The sequence below is a fragment of the Miscanthus floridulus genome, chromosome 8 (genome assembly GCF_019320115.1).
Source record: "Miscanthus floridulus cultivar M001 chromosome 8, ASM1932011v1, whole genome shotgun sequence".
Classification (NCBI taxonomy): Eukaryota; Viridiplantae; Streptophyta; class Magnoliopsida; order Poales; family Poaceae; genus Miscanthus; species Miscanthus floridulus.
This window is the reverse complement of record NC_089587.1, coordinates 151,127,508-151,147,585: the sequence shown is the minus strand read 5'-3', so window position 1 is coordinate 151,147,585 and position 20,078 is coordinate 151,127,508. Positions and strand designations below refer to the sequence as shown.

The 20,078-nt window shown below is 45.0% G+C and overlaps 2 pseudogenes; both read right to left on the bottom strand.

The window, feature by feature from the left end:
• Positions 1 to 9,843: 9,843 nt before the first annotated feature.
• Positions 9,844 to 17,298, bottom strand: LOC136473694 (peroxidase 5-like; annotated as a pseudogene).
• On the bottom strand, positions 14,251 to 14,953 carry LOC136475435 (uncharacterized; annotated as a pseudogene).
• Positions 17,299 to 20,078: the final 2,780 nt, after the last annotated feature.

Sequence of the window (20,078 nt, the reverse complement as noted above, 5' to 3'; positions counted from 1 at the left end):
AGTGTGCTCTCAAAGGCTAACTAAAGAGCCACACTAATCAAACTAATAAGCTCTCACAACTAGCTACACTAAAGAGCTTGACAACTAGTTTGTGGTAATGTAAAGAGAGTGAGCAAGATAGTTATACCGCCGTGTCGAGGAGTGAACCAATGAATCACAAGAATGAATACCAATGAAGACCAATCATCTCGGAATCAAATGATGACACAATGATTTTTTACCGAGGTTCACTTGCTTACCGGCAAGCTAGTCCTTGTTGTGGCGATTCACTCACTTGAAGGTTCACATGCTAATTGGCATCACATGCCAAATCGTCAATAGGGTGCTGCACAACCAACACAAGATGAGGATCACACAAGCCATGAGCAATTTACTAGAGTACCTTTTGGCTCTTCGGTGGGGAAAGGTGAAGAACCCCTCATAATCACCACGATCGGAGCCAGAGACAATCACCACCCTCCGCTCAACGATCCTCACTGCTCCAAGCCATCTAGGTGGCGGCAACCACCAAGAGTAACAAGCGAATCCCCTAGCAAAACACAAACACCAAGTGCCTCTAGGTGCAAACACTCAAGCAATGTACTTGGATTTGCTCCCAATCTCACAAAGATGTTGAATCAACAATGGAGATGAGTGGGATTGCTTTGGCTAAGCTCACAAGGTTGCTATGATAAAGCAAATGGCCAAGAGAATGAGCTTGAGCCGGCCATGGGGCCTAAATAGAAGCCCCCATGAAATAGAGCCGTTGTACCCCTTCACTGGGCACAACACGGGGTAACCGGACGCTCTGATCATATCGACCGAACGCAGGACCCCAGCGTCTAGTCGTGTGATGCATGCCACGTGTCATTGACTTCAAATGTTGTTCAGCTGATCTCAATGGTCAAGTGATGACTAGATGCACTACTATGAAGTGACTGAATACTGGACCTCAGCATCTGGTCATTTCCAGTAAGCATCCAGAAATGAGAAATCACGACCGAACGCGTCTGGTCATGCTCGACCGGACTCTCCCAATGTCCAGTCACTCGGCGTCTCCTCTGTGCACTGCCACATTAGCAGGACCAGATGCAGCCCTCTAATGTTCGGTCACTAAGTGACTCAGCGCCCGGTCAGAGACCGACGCCAGCGTCTTCGCTGCTTGTACTGACCGTACGTGCCGGTCCTTCCGAGACTAGCGTTCGGTCACTTACAGTGACCTCGGTCTTTTCTGTATAGGGCGCTAGTGGCACCGTCGAACTATCCGCACTCTATGGGTGGACACTCCACCGGTGAAGTTCCTAACCCTTGCTCAAATATGCCAACCACCAAGTGTATCACCTTGTGCACATGTATTAGCATATTTTCATAAACATTTTCAAGGGTGTTAGCACTCCACTAGATCCTAAATGCATATGCAATGAGTTAGAGCATCTAGTGGCACTTTAATGACCGCATTTCGATACGAGTTTCACCCCTCTTAATAGTATGGCTATCGATCCAAAATGTGATCACACTCACTAAGTGTCTCGATCACCAAAACAAAATGGCTCCTACAATTTATACCTTTACCTTGGGCCTTTTGTTTTTCTCTTTCTTCTTTTCAAGTCCAAGCGCTTGATCATCACCATGGCATCACCATCATCATGTCATGATCTTCATTTGCTTCACCACTTGGAATGTGCTACCTATCTCATAATCACTTTGATAAACTAGGTTAGCACTTAGGGTTTCATCAATTCATCAAAACTAAACTAGAGTTTTCACCGGGGCATCCTTAGAGTGAGGAATGGAAAGGGATGGCCCACAAGCGGCCAGTACCCTAGCGCACAATCACCGCGGGCATCCCAACCCATGTTCGAGTCTTGGTCAGTTCCTAGTCCATGGTTTTTCCTCAAAGAAAGGCAATGAGCCCTTGAGACCGGCCAAACGGTCCCAAGAACCATATGGATTGGCCACCAAGAGTCTAGAGTAGGTCACCAGCTAACCCATGCTGGACCCCCATGAATAGGAAACTAGGGCCCCACTTGGACTAGCCTATTAATAGCTCATCGAGCACCATGTTTCGTCCATCGAGGAAAAACGTGGCATGGCTCTACCGCTCCATTTTATCAAAAAATGCTTAAGGGATGACGATCACAAAGCTGAGTTGACCCTCGACCAGACCCCTTCTATGCACGGGGGCTCAAGGGAAGTTGGACTCGCAAGGAGACCGAACATGCGGTCGTAGTACGACGGTGGACCGATCGGATCCTAGCGGACCAGAATCAAGAAAAATCTTTTAGACCTCCTGAATCCTATGGTTACATGCCCCCAAGAAGATCGATTGCGATAAAAGGGAATCACCTCCTACCAGGACACGCCATGGACTACAAAAAGATGGCCAAGGCCCTCAGAGTCCTCCTGTTCAGAAAAGCCTCCAAAGGAGTATTCTACTCCTCCGTAGGATTGGGGGCTACTGTTGGGTATCGATATTAGGGATACCCAAAGCAAGGAAGTTAGCACCCACACTGACTTCCCTAGATGGCTCGAGGCATATTAAAAGGTCTTGCCCAACCCCAAGGCCGTGGGCTCCATCTCGCCTGACCTCGAGGCCATGTGCTTCGTGTTGCCTGACCCCTTGGGTGCGGGCTCTGTCTCGCCCGACCCTAAGGACGAGGGTTCCGTCTCGCCCAACCTCGAGGCCACGGGCTCCATCTTGCCCGACCTCGAGGCTGTGGGCTCTGTCTCGCCCGACCTCTTGGGTGCGGGCTCTATCTCGCCCGACCCTAAGGACGCAGTTTTTGTCTCGCCCTAGGTCACGGGCACCATCTCGCCCAACCTCGAGGACGTGGGTTCTGTCTCGTCCGATGGGGACCCATACCACCACCAACCACTCTAGGTCCAAGCGTATGGGCCTGGGTCAAAACTCTGACATCAAGGAAGAGGCTGGCATGCCTCGATGTAACCCATGGCTATGATGGGCTATACCGAGGGATTCACATCAAGAACAGTGTCGTGCGTGTTGGTGCTGTTCTGCCTAATCCTCGTATGGATGCTAACAGGCATGTCCGTTTACCACGACGTCCGTCAGGACGGAGTGGAAGGCCATGACCGGCAGATGACACCTATGCATGGCACCAGTGATGAATAGGGCCATGATATGGAGCCATTCTTGTTGACATCTACATGATCGGCAGGACCTACATGAAGGAGAAGAAGGACCCGACAACCCTGGAAGCCTTCTTCTCTCTCTCGTAATTGTCTTTTTCCGCCTCGATAACCCACGCTTTCCGTTCGCCTATAAATAGGGAAGCAGTGCGCCCCATGAGAGGGGGGATCTAGACACAAGAGCACGACATGAGCACACGGCTAAGTGGCAAGCGAGCTCTCAGCACCCATTCAGTCCTTCCACTAGAGACTTGGGACCCTCTCCCTCTCTCACCTGTTTATAACCCCTTCTGCAAACCAAGTGCTGGTAACACAAGCAGTAGCGAACTGGACATAGGGATGTTCTACCTAAACTAGTATAAACCCTTGTGTCCTTCGAGCACACCATCCGAGCTAGACACGCAAATATAAATTTACTCGTCGGTGGTCCAAAAACACCGACACATGGCCTTTGATCGTGAGAAATCCTAGGTTCCTTTAATAAAGATGGCTGGTCTATAAGCCGCTTGTGCTGATTTGTACGACTAATTTGTTAGGAGAGAAAAATATTATACCATGGTTGATAAGCTGGCTTATAATGGCAGCTGAACAGAGCCCAAATCAATTCTGCTGTAGCATTGGCCATAGCTTTGCACTCAACTTCCGTACTTGACCTGAAAACTGTAACTTGCTTCTTGGCATTCCAATAAATTAGATTTATCACGTAAATGTAGCAAAACCTCTTATAGACCTCATATCATCAACATTACCTGCCCAATCTACATCAGAAAGGGCACTTACTAGGGTATAGATAGGCTTCTTGAAACAAAGACCATGACCCACTATTTGCCTCACATATCTCAAAATTCTTTTAGCTACAGTCCAATGAACTATAGTTGGAGCATGAAGATATTGACACGCCTTATTAACTAAAAAAGCTAACTTATTAGCCTGGCTTATCAGCCATGTTACAGTGTTTTTATCTCACAACAAATCAGCATCAGCAGGCTTATCAGCCGTTGAAACCATCAGCTGAACAACTGGCTTGTGATTACATTTCAAGATACTATAGTGAAGTGCCCCTACAATACTCCTCTATATAGTACTATCTTTTGGACCAAGTGGATCCCCATCATAAGCAGATAACTCCTCTGAAACAAAAAGTGGAGTAGACACATGTTTGCAATTGTGCATATTCACATGTCTCAACAAGTCACGAGCATACTTTTCTTAGGACAAGATAATTCCAGGTACCACATCTCTTAAATTCTATTCCCAGGAAATAATGTTAGTCACCAAGATCTTTCAAGGCAAAAGCTACTCCTAAAATCTTCTAGTTGGACTGTACTTGCTTTATTTGAAGAGCTAGCAACAATAATATCATCTCACCATATATTCTCAATACATCATAACTCCTAACTTATTGAATATATATAATGAAGTATCATCCTATGATGGTATAAATCCTAACTACCGCAGCCTTGCACTTAAACGTGAGTAACAAGCTCTACGAGCTTGTTTCGAATCATAAATGGTTTTATTCAACTTACATATATATTGTGGAGTTTGGTGTGGCAGAACCGCCTGAAATAATAGACTTACAGAGGCGCTTGTCTTTCACTAGATACTAAGCACCCTGAAGTTAAGCTACATTAGGCAGTTCTGTCGAGCACACCCCATGGGAGAACCCAAAAATCCACTTTTTTCAACAGGATCATAAATAGGAGAATAAAGCTGACAACATTTTAGCCATTTCTTACATCACTTTCCATGCAACATCAGAGTATAATATTTGTTGTTTATAACAGCAAAATATAACCATGTTATCAGAATTTCAGCGGAAATAAAATCATTAATGACAAGGTAAACATTAACATGCTGATCCGTTATATACATCATAACATGTTATAAGTTTTTCCATTGTAAAACATTTTGGGTGGAAGTTTCAAATAAACTCTATGTCACAACGTTAACGAAATCCTCGCTGAACCCACCAGGAGGTGGGTGTCAGCTCTAGCATCCACCTGTCGCCTGCAACAGGGTAGAACAAACCCTGAGTACTCAATTGTACTTCGCAAGACTTACCCGTCAGGAGGAAAGAAAAGACTCCAAGGACATGCAAGGCTATCTGTCTTATGGATTTATTGCATCTGTAGGAGCATTACTAAACGTGCGTCCTTATATTCAATTTTATTAGCAGTCATCATTAGTTCATTAACTAACCATTCTATGTAAGCACATATTCTACTTTCAAGCAGGTGGTAAGCAATCAGAACCATTTTACCATCTTTCATATTCCAGTTCTTACTACGGTGCTAGATCGTAGACAAGTCATACCGTATTACACAACGATTCGCAAACCAATATATCCCAGTTGGGTACCCCAAAACACGCGCCTCGCTTATACCCTAGGCACAAGCATGACCAACCCACCATGCTCCTATCAAGGGGTCCAGGTCCCCGTCCAAACTTGGACTCTAAACCCCCACTCCTGAGTCCCGGACTAAGTGTGGTGCTTAGACCTCCACCATCCCCGCCTCTAATCAGTCGATCCAGAAAGAGCCAGAACCCATGACAAGCGAGCAACGAGTCTTCCCACTCCCATAAGCAAGTATGTGCTCAGGATAATAAGTCTGTGACCTGACTAGAATCCAATGCAACAGATGGTCCTCAATCGACACAGGCGGAACAAGTGCAATCCAAGACTCGCTCGAATGCCTAACCAAGTCCGGATCCAAAGTACCATTCCGCCCGGTCTCCAATTATCATTCATATATATTCCATGTGATAGTAATATAATAACAATAATAATATATTTCCTATCTCTCGCGAGTGATAGGCAATCACTCGACTTCTACCAGAGTTCTGTAGTATAGCAATCTACACAATCCTATCATACTAGTAAAACTCATAGGATAAGGGTATATATATGCAAGTGGGTTTTATTCAACTCCTTAAACTTAATGCACAAGCATAAAATAAAGTGCAGAATAATAGGGGTTATGCACCGGGGCTTGCCTAGGTAACATATAACCAAAAGTTAGCATTCCATCATGATGACACGATTGTCAATGCACCATCTTCTCTGCTACTTTGGTCAACTCCACGATCCATCGTTGTCCCTATTATGATATTCGTGGATGCAACGCAGAGATGTAAATACTCAATGACAATCGCAACTCTTAAAATATGATTACACCTCTCAAACTAATGAGCTAGCTCTAACGACTAACATACTCGACCACGTATCCAAGTTGTTGAACTAGGCGCTAATTTCCCACAATGTTTTAGTTATAAAATCTCTAGGTGTTTCGACATTTTATTGGTTTAAACATATATTTTTGAACTATGGCTAGTTTAGCTACCTTAGCAAACTAATAACTACGAATCTACAAAAATTATGGTAATCACCTAATAATGTTAGGAATCTACTATACAAATTTTAGGGCCAGCACTACTACCAATTCATCACAATAATTCCTACAAGTTCATGTTTTACATATTTTAAGTGCTTCAAATTAATTAGTCTACTCTTGAAAATTCTATGAAACTAAGTGAACAAAATACATTAGCAAATAGGTCATGATTTTAGGAACCTAACAAAATTGGTCTCATAATTTTTGGACATCTACATGATTTTATATGATTTACCAAAGATCAGCTCAAAAATGTAATTAGAAAACCATTTAACTAATTCGCTTAAAAAGAAAAGGCGCCGAGCCTAGCATGGCCCACCGTGCAAACGTGGCCCACGTGAGCCAGCCCACGATGGGGGTAGCCCGTGCGCATTGGCACTCTTGCAAAAATGCCCTCATGTTACCAGGCATTAGCGTGAGCACTATGCGTACTATTCCTGTAGACAGCGACTTTGCAAGGAAGCTCTCATATTTTCTTGTCTTCACATTAGGGAGGTCCCTGACGCCTCTGCCCTGGTAGCAGAGGAGGGGGCAAGCCATCGTGCGCACAGCGAGGGGACGAGCACATCACGACACAATATCAGCAGCAACGGCATCGCAGCAGAGTAGTAGGGACAGCAGAGCAGCAGTGGCTGGCGGCCCACAGCACAACACTACGAGTGGCAGCAACACAATGTGGCAGCGGGACGAGACGTTTGCGCGCTAGGGCAGCCAGGGCACCGGGTCGGTAGTGGCAGTAGCACCGCACGACAAGGTCAGACGGCCATCTGTGGCAGCCCAGATGGGGCTGTCGCGGCCGACCACGGGCGGCAGTGCGCGAGCGCGCATCCAAGCCCAGCGACACCGAGGCTCCACACAGTGGTGATCGCGCACACTTAGCCAGGCAACCGAAGCATGTGTTGTGCATGAATTTTAAAGCATTCGAAACATCTAAACCATTGATCCAATCCCCAAACCACTTTTGCTATACCTTAGAGGGTATATTAGGCTATTAAAACAAGCCATAATACTTCCCTACTCCTTAACCTAATTTCCCTACAAAAATGGCTAAACATCACAATGCCTAACCTTCCAAAAGTTCATGAAATTTTCTAAGTGTTAAATGGATTTCTATTTCTAGTTGGACTTTTAAGCTATTGAATATAGTACTTAACAACATTATCTCTCAACACCAAGTATTTCTTTGTCATCTACAAATCTCACATTTCAAACTTTATTAAGGTGTCACATACATGTTCTGTAGTATTTTTGTTCAATAAAAATTTGTTTTAAACCCTAAGTGATATAACATGACTATTGAATCAACTTTTGTTTCGCATTTTTGTCGATCGTTTCGAGTTACAAAAATTGATCTACACACTTTATCACATGCATTAACACATAAACATGATGCTCATGACATGTTTTAGTAAATGATTTATGGTGTAACACCGAGGGTGTTACATTTGCTTATTTTCATAATCTGGTAGTTGCTTCGTATAAACCTCTTCTTCCAGAACACTATGCAAGAAAACGCGTTCTATACATCTAGCTGTCTCAAACTCCACCCCTTTGAAACTGCAATAGCTAACACAAGCCGAATAGTAGCAACTTACAACTGGACTAAACGTATCCTCATATTCTATGCCATACCGTTATATCTATGTTTCAATAGAAGCATATGCTCTTTTTTGATTTTGTATACCCACTTGCAATTAATAATATTTTTACTCGCTTGAGGCGGAACCAAGTGCCAGGTCTTGTTTTTTCAAAAGTGCTTCATATTTGGCATCCATAGCGCTATCTAAATTGAGTACGACGATAGTGCTGTCACCTAAGATGGTTAATAGTGCTTCATATTCGGCATCCATGAGCAATTGAGATGGTTATCCTAGATATCTAAATCGAGTACAACGATAGTGCTATAACCTGAAATGCGTACTAGCGACAATCCTAATCCATACTTTTCAGATGTGCTTCGGAGAAATTCCGCTATCTATGCTTAGCATCAAAACATAGACGGCTCAATAGGAATCTAGTTGAGCCACGCTATGGCCACAATGTAAATTAGACCAAAATGATGTAATTATATTATATTTTATTTGAGTTATGAAAAACTATTACATTACATTATATATGTATATATTAATATGTCATTTATATTGATGATTCTAAAAATATTGTAATTATGTCCATCTTATTTATGCTTGCTTTGTTTTATATCAAAAAGCAACATAACGATATACTCGAACCATATTTATGCTTGATCATGGCTACATACAAGTATTAAACAATTTACAAACAATCAATCTATTTTACAAGTTGTCTGTTTAGGAGTTTATGTCCATGCCAAATGTAAAAATTGTCCAAAATAGGCAAAAGGAGCCGGCGGAGAATTTCTCTTTTTGAACCTAAAGTTTTGTTTTTTCACGACCCCGTTTTGTTTTTGTTCTGACAATCTCAATCTTCTTTTTTGCTTTTGTTTTTGTTTTTGTTCTGACCGACCAAGTAGCAGTAGCAGAGTCAACTAGTAGTAGTTCACCATGGAGCACTTTTGCCAGATCTCGCCCTCATGGCCGGTGAGTACCTCGATGGCGCCCATCTTGACCATCGCCTTGGCGAATTTGGCCTCCCACACCTTGGCGAACAATTTATAGATGTTTATCCTAGATAGTGCTTCATGTTCGGCATCCATGAGCAATTGAGATGGTTATCCTAGATATCTAAATCAAGTACAACGATAGTGCTGTCACCTGAAATGCGTACTAGCGACAATCCTAATCCATACTTTCCAGATGTGCTTCGGAAAAATTCCGCTATCTGTGCTTAGCATCAAAACATAGACGGCTCAATAGGAATTTAGTTGAGCCATGCTATGGCCACAATGTAAATTAGACCAAAATGATGTAATTATATTATATTTTATTTGAGTTATGAAAAACTATTACACTACATTATATATGTATATATTAATGTGTCATTTATATTGATGATTCTAAAAATATTGTAATTATGTTCATCTTATTTATGCTTGATTTGTTTTATATCAAAAAGCAACACAATGGTATACTCGAACCATATTTATGCTTGATCATGGCTACGTACAGGTATTAAACAATTTACAAACAATCAAATAATCAATCTATTTTACAAGTTATCTGTTTAGGAGTTTATGTCCATGCCAAATGTACAAATTGTCCAAAATAGGCAAAAGGAGCCGGCGGCGAATCTCTCTTTTTGAACCTAAAGTTTTGTTTTTCACGACCCCATTTTGTTTTTGTTCTGACAATCTCAATCTTCTTTTTTGTTTTGATCAACCAAGTAGCAGTAGCAAAGTCAACTAGTAGTAGTTCACCATGGAGCACTTTTGCCTAATCTCGCCCTCATGGCTGGTGAGTACCTTGATGGCGCCCATCTTGACCATCGCCTTGGCGAAGTTGGCCTCCCACGCCTGCCTGATGGCGGCATGGAATGCGACGAGCCCTGCTATCCAGGGGCTGTTGAGCAGCGTCTGGTCAGAGGTGAAGGGCACCTTGTGTGCCAGCATGTTCTTAAAGTACTGGCTGTCGAAGGTGTTGGGCGTCACCGTGTCGAGCGGCACCGTCGTGCGGTCCTCCGTGTTGTCGTCCATGGATGGCGGGCACCGCCGCTTCAGGTCCACCGCGTACATCGGGTGGAGGGCCGGGTCTGTCCGCCCCATCTCGCCCTGGAAGCTGTACAGCCAGTCTGTGATCGACGAGCAGTGCGACCGGCCGATGGAGTGCGCGCCCGAGAGCGTGAGCATGTCGTCCGTGGAGGGGCCCTTATGCTCGAAGCTCTCGATGAGCTCTGCCATGGTGGAGTCCGAGAATGGCAGGTTATCCTCGAGCACCTCGTCCTTGATGGACACATGGTCGTCGCGGTGGCCGGCGGGGACACGGTGTTATGTCCCAAAGATCACCTAGAGTAGCATCTAGTCGGGTGGTTCTTTGTATTTGGGATGAACAAGTAGAAATCCTAATGAACCGTACTACAGAGTGATAGAGAGAGGAGAGTGGATGGGAGTGTATAGACCATTGGAGGGCACCGTCGAGGAGGATCTGACCATCTCTTTTGGTCGGTGAAGCTCTGCGCATGGGCAGCGATGGTCGGAGAAGAGTTGGTGAAGTCCGGCAATGTAGTGGCGGTGCAGTGAGGCTGACGGTGATGACAGTGGTGGCTTCCCGTCGCTGGCTGCGCACCCTATTGAGATCGGACTTAGGGTTTGTTGGTGGGGCGGAGTGGCTCATGGCAAACCTCGTACTATGAGCCGCTAGCCCCCACCACTTTATATAGCATAGTGCGATGGGGGCCCACAAACCATGTAGGGTTGGCCACCCCCGATCAGAGCGCGTGACCAAGACCCAATAGGCCGTTGGGCTTATTGGCTGGGAGATCATTCCAACATTCTCCCCCTTGATCTCACACTATTACTTTTATCTTTTATCTTTAAACTTTAAACTTCAATCCTTTTCTCCTTTCTCATTCCTTCACAGATGATGCATAGAGCGTGTTTCATCGTCACGGTCAATCGCTGATAGATTTAACAGCTACAATGCATGTCTCTAATCTGAAATAGATACTTTAACTTTTGGGCCCTTTATAGTTCAGAAATCATAGGCTTTCCCTTAAACCCATGCCGGCTACATGTTCTCTGAACACATTGGGTGGTAAGCCTTTTGTAAGCGGATCCACGGGCATCTTTTCGGTACTTATATGCTCAAGACTTATTATTTGATCCCGGACTCTATCCTTCACAACATAATACTTTATGTCAATGTGTTTGGCAGCACCACTTGACCTGTTATTATGAGCATACTATACTGCTAGATTATTATCGTAGTATAACTTCAGTGGTCTATTGATGTCGTCAACCACTTTCAAACCGGGTATGAACTTCTTTAGCCAGTTCACCTGCCCCGATGCCTCATAACATGCTACAAACTCAGCATACATTGTGGATGATGTAGTGACAGTTTGCTTTGAGCTTTTCCATGAAATAGCTTCTCCTGCAAGAGTGAATACATATCCTGACATGGATTTTCTATCATCTCCCGCATAATCAGAATCCGAGTACCCCACCAATTGGAGAGATTATGATCTTCTATACGTCAACATGAGGCCTTTCGTACCTTGCAAATATCACAAGACTTTCTTTACCAATTTCCAATGTTCTATTCCTGGATTACTCTGAAATCTGCCAAGCAACCCATTAACAAAAGCTAAGTCAGGGCGCGTACATACTTGAGCATACTGTAAGCTTCCGATAGCTGAAGCATATGGAACCGCTTTCATTTGATCGAGCTTGTACTGGTTCCTGGGGCATTGAAAATCCCCATATCTGTCACCCTTGACTATAGGAGCAGGCGATGGACTACATTTATGCATACTAAATTTCTTTAATACTTTTTCTATATATGCCTTTTGTGACAGTCCTAATACCCCCTTTCTTCTATCTCGGTGAATTTCTATGCCCAAAACATATTATGCTTCACCAAGGTCTTTCATGTCAAACTTTGAGGACAAAAACTTCTTTGTCTCCTGCAGCAGACTCACATCACTACTAGCAAGTAGAATGTCATCCACATACAGAACGAGGAAAATAAATCTCCCATTCTTAAACTTTGCATAAATGCAATTGTCATCAACATTCTCTTTAAACCCAAAATTCTTTATTGTTCTGTCAAACTTCAAGTTCCACTATCTTGAAGGTTGCTTCAATCCATAAATGGATTTCTTTAGGCGGCAACCCATTCTTTCCTTTCCTTCTACAACAAAACCTTTTGGTTGTGCCATGTAAACATTTTCCTCTAAATCTCCATTTAGGAATGCTGTCTTTACGTCCATCTGATGTAATTCTAAATCATAATGTGCCACTAATGCCATTATAATTCTGAGGGAATCCTTACATGAGACTGGAGAAAATGCCTCATTGTAATCTATCCCCTCTCTTTGTGTAAAACCTTTCACCACAAGTCGCGCTTTAAACCTTTCTATATTCCCTCTAGAGTCATATTTTGTTTTGTAGACCCATTTGCAGCCTACTGTTTTGGCTCCTTTAGGAATTTGTTCTAAATCCCAAACACCATTTGAACTCATAGATTCCATTTCATCTTTCATAGCTTTCAACCACTTTGATGAGTGTTCACTTCTCATGGCTTCTTCATATGAGGTGGGATCACCCTCCATATGAAACTCTTCAGTATTATAGATTTTATAATCATCAAAAATAGCTGATCTTCTAACTCTTTCAGACCTTCTAAGGGCCTCCACATTTGGCACATTTTCTGTTTGAGGCTATTATTGCCCCCCCTCATGTGTGGCAATAGGTTCTGTAGGATTCTGAACCATGGGTTCCTCATCCTCATTTGTTGTTGCCATAGGAGGAATAACAACAGGTGCTGGCACCATAACATCTTGCAATGTAGGTGTAGCAGCAGCAGGTAGCTCGAAAAATGGCTCTTGAACCATTGGAGTGGGTGCATACACCCGTTTCTCCTCAAGATCAATTTCTCGAGCTACCATGCTCCCCTTCATCATTTCATCCTTTAGGAAGACAACATGTCTCATTTCCACAAACTTTGTATGTCTATCTGGATAGTAGAAACGAAAACCTTTTGACTTTTCTGGGTAGCCAATGAAATGGCAACATACTGTTTTGGGATCTAACTTCCTAATATTTGGGTTAAATACTTTAGCCTCAGCAGGACTCCCCCACACACGTAAGTGCTTTAGTGAGGATACTCTTCCTGTCCACAACTCATACAGTGTTTTGGGCACCGACTTACTTGGTACTCTATTGAGAATATGAATGACAATTTTTAACGCCTCCATCTACAGGCTCAATGGTAAGGTGGAGTAACTAATCATACTACGCACCATATCCATCAGGGTACGATTATGCCTTTCAGCTACTCTATTCTGCTGAGGTTCGCTCGGTGTTGAATACTGGGCAACTATACCATTCTCCTGTAAGAACCTTGCAAAAGGTCTAGGAACTTATCCATATGGGGTATGCCGACCGTAGTACTCCCCCCCACAGTCAGACCTAACTATCTTAATCTTTAAATCATGCTGATTTTCAACTTCTGTCTTAAATATTTTAAATTTATCCAACGCTTATGTTCTTTCTTTAATTGGATAAATGTAGCTATAACAAGAGTAATCGTCTGTGAATGTTATGAATGAATCATAACCATCCACACTTTTCACAGAAAAAGGACCATATATATCTGTGTGAATTATCTCTAAAATTCCTGTGCTTTGTTTGTCATCCTTTTTAATTTTCTTTACATACTTTCCTTTAATACATTCTATACATTGCTCTAAGTTAGAGAACTCCAATGGAGGAAGAATTTCATTCTTAACTAGTTTTTCTATTCTCCTCCTCGAAATATGGCCTAAATGACAGTACCATAATTTCGACGATACATTAGGAGTTCTCTTTCGTTTTCTGTTTGCATTGTTCGATGAGGATACTTTCTCATTCACATCACATACGGAATTCACATTTTCACGAAGTGATAACAAATAAAGCTCGTCTTGTTGGAAGGCAAGACCAATACATCTATTATTAAACAATATCTGACATTGGCCATTTCCAAAATGGCAATCATAACCATCGTGGTCCAACTTTGAAACACTAATCAAGTTTCTTTGCAAAGATGTCAAGTTTTCAAAATCTACTTGGTGGATTGATTTAGGTGCAACTATTCATGTTGCTAATTCTTTACAGGGATTCATTTATGAACGTAATAATGTTCTTATGTTTCTTTTTCATAATCATCTTTAGGAAATCAGGACAATTTTGCTTGTAATGTCCCCTGCCCTTACAATGAAGACATTGATCTTTATCCACCGGGAATTGCTTGTTCTGATACTATTGCATAGGACCCTTTCCAGGTGACTTGGAGGAAGAGCTGTTATTATAGTTCTTTTTCTTATTATCTTTTAGGTAGTTGATAGTACCACCCTGTGAAACTTTTATTCTTTCCTCCTCCTACACACACATGGCTATGAGCTTTTCTAAATCCCATTTATCAGGCTGTATGTTGTAATTAACAACAAAAGTGTCAAATTCTTTTGGCAAAGAAGCAAAAATCAAATGAATAAGAGACTCATCCTTTAGAGCCAAATCCATTGGTTTAAGCTTAGATGCCAAATTGCTCATTCTCAGTATATGCTCTCTAATGCCACTGCTGCCACCAGAGTAACTTTCTGTCACCAGCTGCTTGATTAGTTGGGTTGCATATGTCTTTGAAGAGCTAGTGAACTGACTCTTTATTCTTTCTAGGTACTCTATGACCGTGTCACAGTCTGGAATTGAGCCCACTATTGCAGGCTCAATTGTATTCTTTATCACAGCCAAACATTTTTTATTGGCTGTGACCCACTTTCTATGTTCAAGGTCAAAAGACATCTTTACGGGAGCAAAGTCCCGCTCTCTGTTCTGCCATGCAGCATCAGTCTCCCTTACCGGTGCCTCAGGTTCTTTGGAACACGGTGTGGTGACTACCCAGTCAACCTCAGCCAAGATGAAGGCCAAGTCGATCTTTTTCTTCCATTCAATGTAGTTATCCCCTTTGAGAGTTGGAATATATTTGATATAAGCCATCAAGGAGTATCCTCCTGAAAACACAATTTCTCTTTAAAGTGAGAACATAATATAATAACAACAATTGTATGCCTTAGTTTCAACGTTGATCAAAATTAAAACATACAATTTATCATTTTACACTAATTCTACATCACCATTGGGCAGAAATAGAATTAATATATGACAAAAAGTCATAATACAATCATAATATTGCCATTAATCAACGTTGGTCAGAATAATAACAATATTATAATCAACTCATATTTATCTCTTGGCTCTTAAAATCAAATTCTCCTGTTGGTTCGAATTTAATTAAAAGACCATAACAACTTTAAATACGCAGTGGAAACATTAAAAAATCTCATAATTCTATTTTCCAGAAACTCTTAAAACATTGTACTGTTCTTCGAACAAAATTATCGTTGGACAAAATTATATAGAGATTTGCATCGAAATGCAATTCAAATTCATCTAATATGCATCAAATTGTTTTATGGAAAATAAGAAAATTAAAAAACTATGACTATACTATTTATTTGGCAATTTTGGCTCGATGCCTGGCGTGGCCCACAACCAGTTTGCCAAACGCGGCCTACGCTGCTGCGCTCGCGGCCCAGTTCCTGTGCGGCCCAAATAGCGCGCGCGTGGCTCCCCCGCGCCTAGGCCTTAACGTGGGCCTGGGCCGGGATTCTATCCACCCGCCTAGGCCTAATCCGGCCTGGGTGCCTGCCATCCGCCGGATGCGATCCGACGGTCGTCTACGCGAGTCGGGCGAAACAAAACGCCGTGGCCGCCGCACCCCTGAAACCCTAAACACCATTTCACCTCTGCCCTTTCTCTCACAGCGCCGCTCGCGGTCCAGCCATGGAAGGAGCAGCAGCCGTCCATGATTGCGAACTGGAGTTGCAAAGCCGGCGCCGCCGTTGGGCTTTTCGTCGGTGCGCGCGCTCGCCCGTGGCTGAGCGGGCCGCTGCCGAGTAGCCTGGTGACGGTGCCCTGTCCCGCGTGACGGCGGTCTCATCCCACGCGGCGTCCAGTGCGACGGCAGGCGGAGGTGACGGCGCAGGGGATCCCCAGGTAGGAGAAAACCCCTTTCAATTCATCCTTTCTTTCTTGATTCGGGATCACAGTTAGGGTTAGGGTTGCGGTCTGTTCTTTCCCGATCCGATCCGGATCGGTCAAACTTTCTCTCTTTTCTTTTCCTGTTCCCGATCTAGATCTACGAACTAGTCAGGCTCCGATACCATTGTTATGTCCCAAAGATCACCTAGAGTAGCATCTAGTCGGGTGGTTCTTTGTATTTGGGATGAACAAGTAGAAATCCTAATGAACCGTACTACAGAGTGATAGAGAGAGGAGAGTGGATGGGAGTGTACAGACCATCGGAGGGCGCCGTCGAGGAGGATCCAACCATCTCTTTCTGTCGGTGAAGCTCTGCGCACAGGCAGCGATGGTCGGAGAAGAGTTGGTGAAGTTCGGCGATGCAGTGGCGGTGCAGTGAGGCCGACGGTGATGACGGTGGCGGCTTCCCGTCGCTGGCTGCGCACCCTGTTGAGATCGGACTTAGGGTTTGTTGGTGGGGCGGAGTGGCTCACGGCGAACCTTGTACTATGAGCCGCCGGCCCCCACCACTTTATATAGCGCAGTGCGACGGGGGACCACCAACCATGTAGGGTTGGGCGCCCCCGATCAGGGCGCGTGACTAAGGCCTAATAGGCCGTTGGGCTTATTGGCTGGGAGATCATTCCAACACGCGGTAGTCGATGCCGCCGGCGAGGTAGGCCCCGTCGCGCGCGGCGAAGGCGACGATGTCGGCGCAGGAGACCGTGCGCGGGCAGTGAGCCTCCACGGTGGCCTTGGCCTCGTCGATGACCTCGAAGCTGCGCAGGCTCAGGAAGTTGGCCGGCGAGTACCTCTCGGCCTCGTGCGGCTGCCCCGGCGTGGAGTCGAGCAGGATGGAGGCGTCGCACCCCCTGACGAAGCAGTCGTGGAAGTGCATCCGGATCAGGCCCGCGGCGAGGCCGGGGTCCCTGGCGACGGCGCGGCGGACGGCGTTGCGCACCATGTCCTCGGCCTGCGGGCACGAGTGCTCGTAGAACCCGACCTGCAGGGGCGGGATGGGCACGCGGCCGAGAAGGCCGCCAGCAAGGCGCATGCAAACACTAGCCACTGATTCATCATGCTCACTTGCTACCAACCGATGAGGCGATGATCACTCGATCGATGTCGGTTTCCGACGGCAAGCTCGGTTGATCAGTGCAGCTAGCTTTTAACACTGGAGCTCTTAACCTCGCAGGCGCTGAGCTTGTCAGCTATCTGAGCTGAGCTGCAACAGGAGAGAACGAGCTAGGAGTGGTGATGGGCAGACGACCAGTGGGTTTCTATTTATACATGCGCATCTCTAAACATCGGTGTTAGCAGGTGACAGTTGGGAAATTACATATCGTGCCGAGTCTAAGGAGAGACCCGATCCAAGCAGTGGCTAGTCGGCCTCCATCAACCCGGCCACTAGGCCAATGTTTAGTCATCAAACAAGCAGGCGCGTGCTCAAACTACGCATGCATAGACCTCGTCGACCTGCATTGGTCCACATCAACATTTTTCCCGCTGTTCTTCAGTTCTCGAGGGGCAATGAACGGTGCTTGATCGAACATTCATCGATCATGGATCGGATTTATATTATATTAATCAGTTTGGTGCGTGCGTGTTATATATAATCTATATAGAGAGAGAAAATCGTCGGAGCGGAAAGGGATGAATCCGTGTATAACCACTCCACCAGCGCCCAGTTGGCTTTGTTCTGAATCGACGAACTGGTATGAGAGAGGGGAGCACAACATACGCTGTACATGATGACATGTCACCATCCACCTCACGTTGGGTCGTTGGCTCAAACTTTTGGAGCAACCAGTTGCGTAACGGGAGCTTTGGATATGGTCGATGGGGTACGCGGTGCTGAGGTGTGCGTTTAGACCTCAATTGGAGCTTGCCAGACTTTTTTTTTTCAATTTTTCTTTCGTTTTCGTGTTCTGCTTGCACTCATCAGTAAAAAAAAAAGAGGATGCAGTCATGCAGGTTATGATGGGCGTGATTGGTTGCCCGAACCGGGCTGTCATATGGCCCATCCCGCACCCTTTGGTGCATTCGCCTGTGTTTGGTTGCCCTACTCACACCTTTCTCCGGCTTCCTCTAATGCAGATTTCCTCCTCCATCCTGGACGGCGCCGTCTTCTTGATCCTCAGTTCCGTCTCGGTGCAGGCTCGCTCGGTGCTTGGCGGGAACCCTTTGCGGAGAGCGCGGGAGATGAGGCCGTCCTGGCGATAAAGCGCGCGCGCGGGTCGCGACTAGGGTTACCGCCCTCACTCTTCGCCTCTCCTTCCGTCATAGCTCTGGTGCGAACTCCCCTCTAGCTCCCCCTCGACCTTGGTAGCCCTACCGAGGTGACCACCGTTGATGGATTTCTCTCGGTCCTCCGGCGCTTCGACGGTATATGCCACCTGCGCTCTTCTCCTCCTTCTTCAGTGTCGATTTTGTTGATTTGTCTGTGGATTTTGCTTGCAATGCCAAGAAATTAGGGTTCTTGGTTTGACATCCTCGGATCTGTGCGATGCTATACCTGATTTACCTGTTTCTAGCTCAGATCTGTACATGATGCTTCGTATTTGATATATACCTCATGTTTTGTGTAGATCTTGTACATGTTGATGCCTATTTTGTTGTATACATTGAGCAAAGTGTCTAGAGGTCAGTGATGTTGATTGTGTAATAGTATACGCTGGAGGAGCACCCTTTGATGTGGCAGCCGACTTATCAGCTAGAATCTACAGTGGGTTCCATCTCGCCCAAGGCCACGAGCTCTGTCTCGCCCAACCTCGAGGCCGCGGGCTCCGTGTTGCCCGACCTTATGGCCGCGATGAAAGCTCTTGTTTGGTTTTGGTTAATTGATGAAACCCTAAGTGCTAACCTAGTTTATCAAGATGATTATGAGATAGGTAGCACTACTCCAAGTGATGAAGCAATGGCGAAGATCATGACAATGGTGATTGCATGGTGATGGTCAAATGCTTAAACATTGGAAAAGAAGAAAGAGAAAAACAAAAGGCTCAAGGCAAAGGTATAAAATGTAGGAGCCATTTTTGTTTTAGTGATCAAGACACTTAGTGAGTGTGATCACATTTAGGATAGATAGCCGTACTATTAAGAGGAGTGAAACTTGTATCGGAATACGGTTATCAAAGTGCCACTAGATGCTCTAACTCATTGCATATGCATTTAGGATCTAGTGGAGTGCTAACACCCTTGAAAATGTTTGTGAAAATATGCTAACACTTGTGCACAAGGTGATACACTTGGTGGTGTTGGCACATCTACAAAGGAGGTGGTGTTTGTAGGGTTGAGATGGGCCGCGGTGCTTTTGGAAAAATGAAATGCCTATTTTCTATTGCGCCGGATGCAAATTCTTGGCGGTTGGCACATTTGAGCAAGGGTGAAGAAGTTAGAGTTGAAATGGAGTTGGTCGAAATGATGCTGGCGTCGGTCTACTGACCGGACGCTGGGTCACTCAGCGACCGGACGCTGAAAGGCTACATCCGGTCGAGCTGTCAGATGGCACAGTGGCTAGGGTATTGCACCGGACGCTGGTCTGTGTCCAGTCAAGGTGGACCGGACGCGTCTGGTCGAAAAAATATGCCTCGGGGAGCTTACTGAAACGACCGGACGCTGGGGCTTCAGCGTCCGGTCAGTTTTACCGGAGCGTCCGGTCAGCTTCGTAGCCGTTGAAATCTGAAGAACAGCGTTTGAAGCTGGTGACGCATGGCGTCCATCGGGCGACCGGACGCTGAGGGCCAGCGTCCGGTCAGTATGACCGGAGCATCCGGTCAGAGCGCGTTTTGCCCAGTGAAGGGGTATAACGGCTCTATTTGATAGGGGCTCTATTTATAGCCCCATGGCTGGCTCAAAGG